Here is a 14037-nt window from a genome sequence, read left to right on the forward strand (position 1 = left end):
TATCTTAGTTCATTCTATTTAAGTTATATTTTTTCAAGACTAAAACTATGAATTTCGACCATCATGTGTTATATGAAATTAAAATGGAAAATTATGAAGGAATGTTGCAAGGGAAATTTAATGAGTGATTGCATGCTCCATCAGTAGGAGCAGCGCAGCTCGTGGCGTCCTAGGCATCATCATCTGGCACACTGGCACTGGTGTTTTCCTTGCTCGAAGGAGAATCGGCTGCTGTCGTTGCCTAACCCCAAATGGATAGATGAACTGCTCTGAACTTTTAGGATACCAGCTGTTGTTTTTATCTTTTGAGCGTGTAGTTTCAAATTGAAATCGAGAATGTTACCTGCTGATAAGCTGCTGCAGGTACTCATCGCCATCTTGATATCGGTTTGGAGCTCTTTGGTTTTCTTCATTTATCCTTCTTTTTCACCCATTTTTTGGGTTTTTTTTCCTTTCTTTTCATTTATTTGTATATGTTTTTCTTTATGGTTCCCATCGGTTTTAGAACCTTTTTAATTGTCTTTTTTTTTCTATCCTTTTCCTCGGTTTTCTATGTACATTTTCCATGTACATATGAATTTTTTTCTACATGTTATTTTTAAAAATACAAAATTAACATTTTAAAATAAATTTTTTGGTGTCTACATTTTTTATAGATCAAGAACATTTTTTATAAATGTTTAGCATTTTTAATGCTCCCTCTGTAAAATAATATAAGCATTTAGATCACTATTTTAGTATTCTAAACACTCTTATATTAGTTTACGGAGGGAGTACATGATTAGCAATTTTAAGTACAATTATTAATAATTCTTTCAAATACATGTTTGATGTCTACTTTTTTCATAAACTTTGTATATACTTCATATGCATTTGAAACATTTATTTAATATACATTTAACATTTTCCAAATGCATTTTTACATTTTTTTATAATGTCATATAGATATTTTTGAAATGTGTGATCTTTTTAAATGTCACAAACATTTTTTGTATGCCATCAACATTTTGCATATGCATTTGAAACATTTATTTGATATATTTTTAACATTATTAATGATGTCACATATATTTTCTGCAACAAGGAAAAAAGTTTAAATGTCACAATTTTTTTTTTCAATATGCTAATCTAAATATTTAAAAATAGAAATACATAGTTTAAAAATAGAAATACATAGTTTAAATTTGGAAGTACATTTTTCAGACATAAATATTGTTAGGAGGACATAGTTCAATTTTTGCAAAGGAAATCATGAATCCCTTAAATTGAAAACATGTTCCTCTTCCTTGTCTATCGCTTCGAGGATATTCAACATCACCATCAACTCATAGTGGTCTTCATCGTCGTCCGACACCTATTCAAAGAATTCATTGTAAAAAAAAACCTCATCCACAATGTCCATCATGTGCCCTGCAAATGTGCAAAGAAGAAAGTCAAAACATGTCCGGGCAATTTGTCGGACACGTGGCATGCGAGGTGGATCCATCAGCTACCAATGTAGGACACACCAATGTGACCTGTGTGTCGGGGACGGTGACCGTGTTAGGGGCGGTGCTTCGAGGTGGTTGTCAGATGCTGTCAGGTGGGGACAATGGAAGGAACAAAGGAGGAGATTCCCAATGTGAAAACCCAAGGTCTGGCCTTCATTGGTTGTACATGGCAATGTCCTTGTTGAAGGCATTGTTTTTGGGTGTGAAAAATCAAGATCTTCAATCGGGCAACGACAACGCTTGTTCGTTGTTTCCTTGTTGAGGCATTGCTTTCGGAGAACCTTTTTTGTATGCCGGGTGTTGTCTTCGGTGGTGGTTAGAGTGTTGTTGTTGCTAGTGACTGATCATCATGGGCAGTTTTTTTTCTTCTGCTCTTTATATTTTCTTTTTATGGCCCTGTGTATCCTTGATGTCTTTGGTCTTGTTGGTATAGAGGCTGGATGTAATTGGTACTTTCGCAATATTAATATACTCCCTTTATCAAAAAAAAGGAGGAGAGGAGGAAGAGGGTAAGGGAATGTTGCTCGGTTTGAGGTGGGGCCATCTTCACCCTGACACATGTGTTGAATTTGTGGGAGTCTAGACATATGGGCTAGGTTTGGGGGAGCCTATTGGGTTGTCGTATTTGTGCATGTACTATGCCCCAGCCATTTGGAGGAGGAATGACTATGCCCCCGAAGATGTCCACTCATATCCAAAAAAAGTGTCATGACTTTGGTCCAATTCTGAGCCAGAGGCATGACACTTTTTTTTTGGATCAGAGGGAGTAATAAAGTTCACATGTATGTCAAATAAAACATATATGCAACTTTTTTTAGACATGTAAAAATGAGGAACAAAACATAGCACCACGGAATGAAACATACAATACTCCCTCCGATCCAAAACAAGTGTCGCCATTTAAAAGAAAACTAAGGTTAGTTGACACTGTTGTCTTGTTCCTTGCAATTGTTAGCTAAGCCATGATCTTTGTCATCACCCTGCAGCAGCTGCTCAAGTCAAACTACCAACCGCTGGCTCTGACCAGACTCCAGACTTGCTGTATGGATGGTCTAAGATAACTAGAAGCGGATCCATCTGATTTCTGCTTGACCCAGTGATGCCTGACCATCGGCGAGCGCTGCTCTGAACTGCTGAAGAAGGGGCCTGAGTTCTGGGTCTGTAAGCTGATTTTGGATGTTCATTATCCATTATTTTCCTTATGTATATCAAACAGTACAATCTTCACTACACTCTAATAATTATATCATCAGACAACAAAAAATTCATACAACCCTTTTTTCTCACATTAATAAAAAATTGGTACCAAGAAGAAAGTATCTGTTAGTGAAAAGTATTCTATATCTTTAGAATTAATGCAAAAGAAAATATAATAGTATTTCTTAAGATATATTTATTGTCTATGAAATTTGTTAATGTGTATCAGTATGGTTGTAAAGATTATTTCATCAGATTAAAAATATTATATATATAAATGAGTAAAGTATTCCATGAACCATATTTTTTGGAATTAATAAAATAAAATTTTTGAAAACATAATTTCCATTAGATGCCAAGTTTGTCTCCATTTTTATACGCAGCGACAAAGGAAATAGGTATTACCACACATTTGTTTATAGTGAAAAGTCCAAGATGGAAATACATAAAAATAAAACAAAATATATGATACGAAATAATTAAAAAAATGTGGAGGAGACATAGTAGGGAAAGTAAATAAAAATATAACCATGAAAAGGGAAGGAAATACATTTTTTTTCTTAGAACAAGGGAAGAAAAATGGATGAGAAAAATGAACATCTGTTATTGGGTAGGTGTATCAAAAACCCGGTCCATTAGAGCCCACGCACACAGAGAAAAAAGTCCATTAGAGCCCACGCACACTGAGAAAAAAGTCCATTAGAGCCCACGCACACAGAGAAAAAAGTCCATTAGAGCCCACGCACACAGAGAAAAAAGTCCATTAGAGCCCACGCACACAGAGAAAAAAGTCCATTAGAGCCCACGCACACTGAGAAAAAAGTCCATTAGAGATCCATCGGAGAGGCAGAGCTGCCATTGCAATCCATCGGAGATCTCTCTCTGCATCGCCGCCGGCGCCGTTGTTCTCGCCGCCGCCGGCTGCGCCATGCTCCGCCTCCGAGAGTGCTTCGTTTCCCGTCTCCTCTCTTCACCTTCCACCCCCACCTATGCCATCTCCTCTCCGCCGCCGCGCCCCACATTTCCCCAAATCCCAGTGGCTTCGCCGTCGAGGACTACCTCGTCGCCACCTGCGGCCTCACCCGACCCCAAGCCCTCAAGGCCTCCACCAAGCTCTCCCACCTCAAGTCCCCCACCAACCCCGACGCCGTCCTCGCCTTCCTCGCCGGCCTCGGCCTCTCCGGCGCCGACGTCGTCGCCAAAGATCCGCTCTTCCTCTGCGCCAGCGTGGGGAGAACCCTGGCCCCTAAGGTCGTCGGGCTAACTGGCCTAGGTCTCTCGCGTCCTGACATCGCCCGCCTCGTCTCCCTCACCCCCGACCGCTTCCGCCGTAGAGCCATAGTCTCCAAGCTGCAGTACTACCTGCCCCTCTTCGGCTCCTCCCACAACTTCCTCCGGCTGCTCAAGCGCTCATCCCACCTTCTGTCGTCGGACATCGATAAGTTGGTCAAGCCCAATGTTGCCTTCCTGAGGGAGTGCGGGCTAGGTGATTGTGATATTGCCAAGCTGTGTATCCGGGAGCCGAGGATGCTCATCACCAACCCGGAGCGCGTCCGGGCAATGGTGGCACGTGCCGAAAGATTGGGTGTGCCCCGTGGCTCTGGGATGCTCAGGCAAGCGCTGCAGGCTGTCGCGTTTCTCAGCGAGGAGAAGGTTGCCGCCAAATTGGACTACTTGAAGAATACTTTCAGGTGGTCTGATGCCCAAGTGAGCATTGCTGTGCGCAAGTATCCGGGTGTGCTGAGGAAGTCAAAGGGACCTCTGAAGCGCAGGTCCGAGTTCCTGTGCTCTAAGGTGGGGCTGGAACCCATGTACATTGCTCATCGATCGGAAATACTTTCATATAGTATGGAGGGCCGACTCAGACCTCGGTACTATGTTATCAAGTTTCTCAAGCAAAATGGACTGCTAGACCGTGACTTGAGCTTATATTCTGCGGTCAAGATGACTGAGAAGGTATTTGTGGAGAAGCTCATATGCCCTCACAAGGAAGCCGCACCACACCTTGCTGAAGATTATGCAGCAGCCTGCAAAGGGGAAGTGCCTACTAATTTCAGATTTACATGAACAAAAAAGGCCTACGGCACAGCAAAGTTATCACCCTGTCTGTAAGCTGGTACTTCCTGTTTCGGTGTTCTTTGCCTAACATGACGTTGGCTGTTTTCTGTAGTATGTCTGTTGCTAAATGCTAACTCCCTATGAAACTGATAATTTGTTTCCTGAACCCCTATTTGTTGATGTTGTCATTCCTTAGATTACAACTCTGTAAATGAGAAGTTCATGGATATATTTGTGTTTTCGACTTCCATTGAAGATCATGGAAATCGGATGTGTGGTTGGACCAATTTTATGATGACCCCAGCATTCACGAAACCAGAAACCAAAAGAGTAATGCGGTGTCGTTTTCCACCAAAATGTATCAGTATGATCTGCTTCCATGCCAAAATTTATTTATGTTCATTTACATTTCCTTGTCTTTTAGGTTCTACTGTATGTCAATTAGTACTAACATTGTTTTATATTTAGGTTAGACTTAAGATACACCGAGACCTTCTACTGGTTGCCCATTCTATAACATAAGAGTGGCAAATTGTTGTGATTTGTGATGTATATGTGTTCTGGCTGTGTTTAACCCCGCTGCTGTTACCATACCATTATATACAAACATTTTTCCTGTTTGAACACATGAAAGATCATAGCCATTTCGATCTGAAAAAGAAGAGAAAATTGCAGCAACTACTTGTATTGTCTAAAAGCTGCAAACTGCAGCTGATGACCGACAAGATGAGAAATGGTATATATTCAGCGAACACAGAATATATACCTAGGTGATGTATAGTACATATTCAGATAAGATGGGTATCAGTACGAAAAAATCACCCTGCTGTTAAGATGCATAAAATTTTCTTAAAAGAGTTTTACTTGAGCAAAATTAATGGTTAAGATAGCTTGATACTCCCTCCGTCCCAAATAAGTGTCTCTAAAGTTGAGACACTTATTTTGGGACGGAGGGAGTCTTTTTCACATGGATTAGAATTATGTTTATGCAGAAGTTACAGCTAACTATCTCTCAAGTAAAAGAAAAACAAATTAGTCTGATGTAAATTTTCTGTTCCACTGAAGCATAATATGGTGATTCTGAATTACCACATTAAGCATGAGTATATTTTTCTGACTTTGAAATGATGGACGCTGCAAGTGGTTTGAGGTTCCTAATGACCAGTTCAGACTATTAAACATTAATTTTTGTCTGAAGAAGTGGGTGTTTCGATTGATGCGTCAGGTCAAAATTGTATATGTGATTTAGGTTAACATTGCAATGACCACTTTTCTTGGAACACAAAAGTAAGTTATTATTACTCCCTCCGTCCGAAAATTCTTGTCTTAGATTTGTCTAGATACGGATGTATCTAACACTAAAACGTAACTAGATACATCCGTAATTAGAAAAATCTAAGACAAGAATTTTGGGACGGAGGGAGTATATACTAGCCCCCCATGATTCTGTTGTATATAAATTCAGTTTTGTGTTCTGGTTACACATTTGTTTAGGTACAGACCTGTCCCTCTGCCTGGTGCTATTAGGTGTGCCCTTTCAGAAACCAGCATTGTGTTGTGGCACAGCTGTTTATGTTTGTATAGTTTATAACTTCCAGTTACAAAGATTTAAGTATCTACATGTTGCAAAAGAAAAGAGTATCCACATCCAGTAGTATCTAACATTTAAATTCAGTTCTTTCTCCATACTGATTCACATCCAGTATTCAGCTTGTTTCTTACAGCTAGTTCTGCTTTAGTTATCAACCCCATCCCTTGGAAGAAAGAAGGTAGCACCGAAGATTGCAGTTAATAGCTTAAAATTGTATCTTCAGTTCATTCAGTTCACTTATTATTTCTGTCACGACTACTACAAATTTCGACCATGGTATGTTATATGAAATTAAAAAAAACGGAAACTGTGAAAGAATGTTGCGATTTTTGATGAGCCATTGCATGCTCCCTCAGCAGAAGCAGCAAAGCTCGGGGCATTCTAAGGCATCATCACCTGGCACATTGGCACTGATGTTTTCCTTGCCAGAAGCAGTTGAGCCAAGGTGGATGATGCAGCCCAGGAACAAGTGGTGAAGACCATTCGTTGAGCAGCCCTATGCTACCTGGCCGGGCCTCCTTATGACAAAAAGATTATTGGATCTGGCACTTGATTGCTTCCCCTTGCGCAGAAGATTAATGGTTAAGGTAGCTTGACTTTTTTTCACTGGGATTAGACTCATTTTTACTCAGAAGTTCCAGCTAACTATCTCTCGAAGTAAAAGAAAAATGAACCTTATTAGTCTGATCTAATTTTGCTGCTGCACTGAAGCCTAATACGGTGACGCTGAATTACCATATTTTCCTTTGGAAGGATGGACGGCTGCAGATGGGTTGAGTTTTCTAATGTTCAGTTCTGACTATTAAACATTCATTTTTGACTGAAGAAGTGGGTGTTTCGATTGATGTATCAGGTCAAATATGTATATATGATTAAGGTGAGTGGTGTGTTTCTCAGGTTTACATTGCAATGACCACTGTTCCTAGAAACACGAACTGAATTTATGATTATACACTAGGCCCGCATGATTCAGTTTTATATAAATTCAGTTTTGTGTTTTGGCTACACATTTCTTTCGGCGCAGAACTGTGCCGAAGTTGATGACAGACGTATCGGGTATTGCGGGACTAGTTACCACCTTCCGTCACACGACATCACCCTGGGATTGGGAGAGAATGGTTAGTAGGTGGTGGTCGCAGTGTGGGAAGAATCCAAGCGTGGCGGTTGGGTTCTAAGCATGGAGGGTAGTAGTTCGTGTTTATCTGGGTCACCTCAGCGGTGGGTGAGCCGGAGCGAAGTCTGACAAAAACAAAGTGTGTACCTGTACCTGTAAGAAGCCGAACTCCATGCCGGCCTGGATGACATTGACATGGCTGAATGGTCTCATCCAATTATATTTTTCCAAAATCATGGTTGAACGAATTATGTGTTGTCAGTTCCATTTTTCCCATGTTCAGATTTTAAGAGTGATTTGGGAAGTATCAGTGTTCAGTGATGGGCCATCTTCAGATACTGGTCATTGGCTGATTTCGTTAGTGAAATTCTGCACTTGCTTTTCTTATTCTCATTGCGTCTTGTCATTAGTTAATTGCGCACATTGCAGTTAGCTCTCCATAGCTGCAGAATTGGAGAGAGTTCCATCCAAGAGTTTGCAAACTACAGGAGACAATATCACGTGGAAAATTTATATTGTCATGGTTATATTTTGCCTCTGTGACCTGATTGCTTTTATTTAGATTCGAGCCTCCTTGCTTAGTAGAGTGTAACAGCTATTTAGTCACTGCTATTGATTTTTCTTTTCTTTGAGATGTAGTAATGCCTAAGATGCATACTGCCTGAATCCTTTTAGGACAATGGCTGCTGTAGATATTTCTAATGCCTACTGCAAAATCAAATCATACACACACTGCTGCGAGTTTTTTAATGATATTATCTACTGTCGTCTATATTTTTTTAGTGGCTATTTTCAAATCGAAATCGAGGTTGTTTCCTGCTCATAAGCAGCCTGCCCCATCTCTTCCTCTGCCCGAGAAGCAAAGATGAATTATTTTGAACTTCGGATTATTTAAATTGGGAGCTATGTACGTACCAGTTACGTTTGATTAACAATGCATTCCACTTGTGTGATCATCTCCAGTGCTTTTTTTTTTAATTTCCAAATCCCTGTGTTTCACCGTTGCGGTGACCATCAGGCAGGCCTCACCGGCAAATTAAGTTTTGTGTATCATCAATGTTGTTCTGTTCTGATATATAGGCGAGCAGTAGTAGGAATCGTGGCGATGAAGCTTTTGGCTGGAAATTTGGTAGGAATCCTGAACTTGACTGGTATTTTGATACTGTTTGTTCCATGGTTTCCCATTTTGTAGAAGCTACAGTATGTAGATTTCAAAACTTGAAACCAGAAATTCCATATGTTTGAATGATGTATGTAGATCATCAGGCTTACAGTGCTCGAGAAAAGAAAATAATTAAGTTACATACAAGAGGCGGGCGGATTGATGGAATGGATGGCTACTTAGAATGCAAGTGCTACAGACTCCAACCAAAAGTGCTCCTCCACTTATATATGCATATTTGTTGAGTTCTAGGACCTTACTTTTTATCTGAATTTTAATTGGTGATCCTGTACAACCATACTAGAGCATAATATTTTTGTCTCTAATGTTAAACTCTGATTAAACAGGTTCTACAAACGGTCTTTTACTGCACTTGACTGAAGAAGTAGGTGCCCAGATATATGCTGCACTTGAGGTGAGTTGTGTTCCCAGGTTAACATTGCATTGCAATGGACACTCTTCTTCGAAACACAAAATCAAATTTCTACACTATGCACGCATAACTGTTTTTGTTAGGCACGACAATGCAGTAGTTGATGTATTTTGGGTTGATTATAAAAATCTAAAACATGGTTTACTTTGGCACCTGGATGGAATTACTGGTAATATCAGTTAATTTAAATTAAATTAGTATCAACATTCATTGTTTTACAGGATGTAGTCTCTTTTGAATTTATTAAGTAGACAGTACATTTAGGGGTACAAAGTTCCAAACTCAGGAGGTTCCATAAACTGATCCGAACACAAATAAACAGAACCCACACACAGACCAACAAATATTTATTCCCCTCTGCATGGCAGCAGCAGAAATCATGCAGTTTGTCACTCATCATCGAGCTGGTCATGGTTGATTTGAAGGACTGGAGCCTTCCTCCCTGCGTCATGCATATGCCTCCATGAACTCGCTGAAAGCAAATTCCCTGTACTTGGCCGGATTCATCGCCTCGTCCACTATTTCTGGCGCCGGTCTGATGCGGCACCCATCGGTGGGGTGCACGTGTGTGGCCACCGACATCCTCCGATCCTCGCCACAGCGGAGTTGGTGACGGAGCGGTGCTCCACGCTGGCCAGCACCCCGTTGGTGACGATCTCCATCTGGTGGCCAAAGTTGACGACGAACGCGCTGGGGATGGGATGGACGAGGAGCCACCTGTCACCGTGCCTTGCCTGGACATCAGCCTGCGAAAACACGGTGAGGAGGTGGCGGTCGCAGTGCGCGAGTAGGCCCATCGTGACGGTTGGGTCTGGGCAAGGCGGGTAGTAGTTGACGCTTATGTGCGTGTCGCCGCCACTGAGGTCGCCGGTGAAGAAGCTGCCGTCAAGGCCCAGCCCCTCGGCGATCAGACAGAGGATGGTCTGGGCTAGCTCGTGCACTGCCGTGGAGTACTCGACGAGGCTGGGCGTTAAGTTAGACGGCTTGGACGGCCAGTGGCGCGCGTTCTCATCGGAGGCCGGGTAGCAGGGGAACTTGATGTAGTCGCGCCAGTAGCGGGTCTCGCCGTGGTCGTAGGAGGTGCTGCTGGTGAGCCGGAAGCGCTTGCTCATGTCGTAGGAGCAGCAGGGGAGCTTGTCCTCCGCCGGAGCCCCCGCACCACGCCCTCCCCCATGCCGTGGTTCACCACCTGGAAGAAGCTGAACTCCTTGCCGGCCTTGACGATCACCTCGACCGCCTGGCGGCGGCGATGGTCGGAGATGGGGAGGTCGCCGCGGTGCAGGTCGATGACGGGGAAGGCGACGTCTGGGCTGTGGTCGTTCGGAGAGCGGGACGGGGCGCTTGTCGGGCGGGAAGACGTACCTGTCTGGCACGGAGTGGTGCGCCAGGGCATTGGACAGCAGCTCCATGCCTGATGGATCAAAGGAGCGTCCGTAGCCAGTGGAGTGGAGAGACCAGCTAAGAGCCTAATTAAGATGCGTGCTGATTAGCAGAGGACATGTGAGTATATTCCCTTCGTACTTTCAACTTCGTTGAAAAGTCAAAACTTTCTTATGTTTGACCGTATTTATACAATAATATATTAATATCTATGTCATTAAATTAGTAGCATTAGATTCATGATAAAATATATTTTTATCATATACTCCCTCTGTCCGAACATTGATATATTTTTGTATAAACTCGGTCAAATTTTAAGATAGTTTGACCCTCCAACAAAGTTGAAAGTACACTATTTTAAAAACGAAGGGAGTGTGTCGCAAGTGTAGTTAATTAACGAGGTGCTCTGTGCCTGCGAGTGGTGGGGATCACTGTCGGTTGTTGGATCATAACTAGCGTGATGTGCAACTACTATCTCGACATCCATGCACTCGTCTAGAAATTGATGACAATTCTGAAAAAAATCTGTAAAATTTAACTCAGAGCTTTAAACATTGCTCGAGAGAGGAAAACGACAAATCTCTGGGCGAATAGTGGCTAACCTATATGAGGCTGTAAATTCGGTCCATTGTCGGTACATTGGATTTCTTATTTTTGTTTCGGAAACTGCCGCTTGAATATATATATTTTTGCATAAGAGACCCTCACGTTAATCCTCGAGAAAATACAAATGAGGCCCGTTTGATTATCTAAACTCTGCATGATTATATAGTTTTTTCCCCAACCTCCAAGCATCTCTTCATAACAGAAAATTCTTAGCAAGCCTTTGCTGGAAACATCGAGTATTGTTTGGCGTCCCGGCCGGGAACCTAATTCATGTATTTGGTTGATGCATAGGGTCACATGTTGCATACTTGTATTAGGAGTTGGTGCCTACCGATTTTTTAATTTCTTGATGTTTGATTCTTGAAAGCCCGCGCCTAATTGTATTTTGTACATATGTTCATAAGATACACATACTTCTATGGAGATGCCCTCATGGCAAGCAAAATATGCATGTTCATGACACTTCTACTAATGTGCCTTACTTTTAATGATATGTGGCCATGTCAAATCCTCTGCGTGATTGCACTGGACGTTCTAGCATTATGTTGGACATTACAGGATTAGCCAGTTAAAACACACATACTTACAGGATAAGCAAAGCATCAGGTGTGTGAACTCAAAGCTCAGTGTAAGCTCACTCTAATTGAATGGACTGTAAGCTGCCAAATTTGTTTACGTGAAAAGTTACATGTGAAAATTGTAATGTAAAGAGAATGGCATTTTTTTCATTGTATTATTGTATAAATTGTATTTGCATGTCATTTATTTTCAGATAATGAATGTACTAGTACCTTGTTGAAATTGAGATTTTATGTTCATGTTGTCAGTTGATATAATGAATAGTATAATTGAGAGTTTGAGACTGGATTTGTTCATTAATAATTTATACTTTCATGGGAAACTACTTCTGGTATTAATCCCTGACGCTTTTTTTTGGGTTACTCCAGTATAGAATCAAGCTTGACAATGGAATCTTGGAGAGTATAGAACACCCTTCTCCTGCACATTCAGAATTTATGTACGAACTCACACCTATTAGCTGATAAATTGGTTCCCTTTCACTTTGATTTATTTTTTTACTAATTGATCAATTAACTTTATTCATCCAGTTTTGCATTGCTTTTCCTATAATTTTGTGTCTTTTGTCTCAGCCAGATCAAAGATAGTAAACCTCTTGTCGTAATGATGGGATTCAAATTTAGTAATGTCTCTTGATCTCTTATTTTATCGCTCTCTCCCGCCGTTGCCTTCTGAATCCACACCCTCCTCCGCACCACCTCGTCACACAGGCGCCACCCCCATCCCCCCTTGGGATGTAAATGCCCCAAAGCCCACTTATGGTCTAACAATTCAACAATTTTTTTTCCTGGGGAAAAATGAACTATCGAGCTAGCTAAAACTAACAAAAGCGCTGTTTATTTGCCATTTACACCCCTCCCCTCCTCATTCTCTTGCATCACCAGCGCTGCCCTCTTCTACTCCAGGGTTGCCAGCCTGCTGGATCGCTAATCAATCGACGCGTGTGGAGGGGGTTTGAGCAAGGTAGCTAGCAAGGCCGACCCTAGCATTATGGAGGCCCTAGTGCGACCGAGGCACAATGAACCTTAATAAAGTCTAGCTGGCCGGAGTGAGAGCTTCATGGCTATGCCTACTTGGCGCAGGCCTCGAGAGTTCGGATCTAGAGTCCAGGGGCGAGTCCGGCCTTTCAATGATAGGGGGAACCTGGACTGATTCCGAGTTCGCCGACAAGATCGCCTCCGAATCCTCGATAATGCAGTCTGTAGTGGAGAGTCCGGTGGGCTCCAAACTTCCGTCTTCGGACCTGTTAGTTTGCTCCGGATCTAGGGCCAGAGCTGTGGTTGGGGTCGCGAACCCTTCGAAGATCAAGTCTCGTCGGATATAAGTGACATAATTTAGGTTCCCAAAACTGATCTAATGACCAGGGGCATAGCTGTCGATCTGCTCAAGGTGGCCAATCGAGTTGGCGCGCAGTGCGAAGCCGCCGAATACGAAAATTTGGTCGGGGAGGAAAGTCTCCCCAAAATAGCGTCATTGTAGATGATCGATCGAGCCATCGAACCTTCTGTCGACAGCATAGTGGAACTCTCAATGAAAGCACCAATGTCGGTGTCAAAACCGGCCGATCTCGGGTAGGGGTCCCGAACTGTGCGTCTGAGGATCGAAGGTAACAGGAGACAAGGGACACGATGGTTACCCAGGTTCGAGCCCTCTTAATGGTAATACACTACTTCCTGCTTGATTGACTTTGATGTGTATAAGGGTTACAAGAGTTGATCTACCTCGAGATCGTAATGGCTAAACCCTAGATTCTAGCCTGTACAATTGTGATTGCCTCTACGGACTAAACCACCCGGTTTATATAGACACCGGAGGGGCCTAGGGTTGTACATAATCGGTTTAAAGAGAAAGGAATCTTCACATCCGAACGCCAAGCTTACCATCCACGCAAAGGAGAGTCTCATCCGGACACGGGGGAAGGCCTTCGATCTTGTATCTTCACAGCCCATCAGTCCGACCCAGGTCACATAGCCCGGACGTCCGGGGACCCCCCAATCCAGGACTCCCTCACCTACTATGACTAGCAGATTGTGGTCACTAATTACCTTTAACGACCACAATGTGACTTTTAGCAACCACATACATTGTCTTTAAAAACATTTTCCCTAGTAGTGATATGATGCATGTACTAAACAATAAATAAACACTAAATAAATACAACATGGTGGCGGGGCGGGGGCGTGGGAGGGGGGGGGGCATATGTCCCCTTCAATTCATACGAAAAACTCATATTAAACCAATCTATCATCAGCTAGCAAAAGTGTACAAGATAAAGCATCTTCGTAAAGTGTAGGCCCCTCCAAATGATCTCATCTTGATACGTATGAATTAATTAATTATAATAAATTAACCCCCACATTGCCGGTCACAGAAGAATAAACTCTACAAATCTTTTCATTCCATACAAAAATTGTGTTGTATGCAGAG

General features: G+C 42.3%; 2 pseudogenes; one reads left to right on the forward strand and one right to left on the reverse strand.

Annotated features, from left to right (window-relative positions):
- Window positions 1-3615: 3615 nt before the first annotated feature.
- On the forward strand, window positions 3616-4993 carry LOC123131705 (uncharacterized; annotated as a pseudogene).
- Window positions 4994-9492: 4499 nt separating this feature from the next.
- LOC123129320 (2'-deoxymugineic-acid 2'-dioxygenase-like) lies at window positions 9493-10454 on the reverse strand (annotated as a pseudogene).
- Window positions 10455-14037: the final 3583 nt, after the last annotated feature.

This window comes from Triticum aestivum, chromosome 6A, assembly GCF_018294505.1.
Source record: "Triticum aestivum cultivar Chinese Spring chromosome 6A, IWGSC CS RefSeq v2.1, whole genome shotgun sequence".
Taxonomy (NCBI): Eukaryota; Viridiplantae; Streptophyta; class Magnoliopsida; order Poales; family Poaceae; genus Triticum; species Triticum aestivum.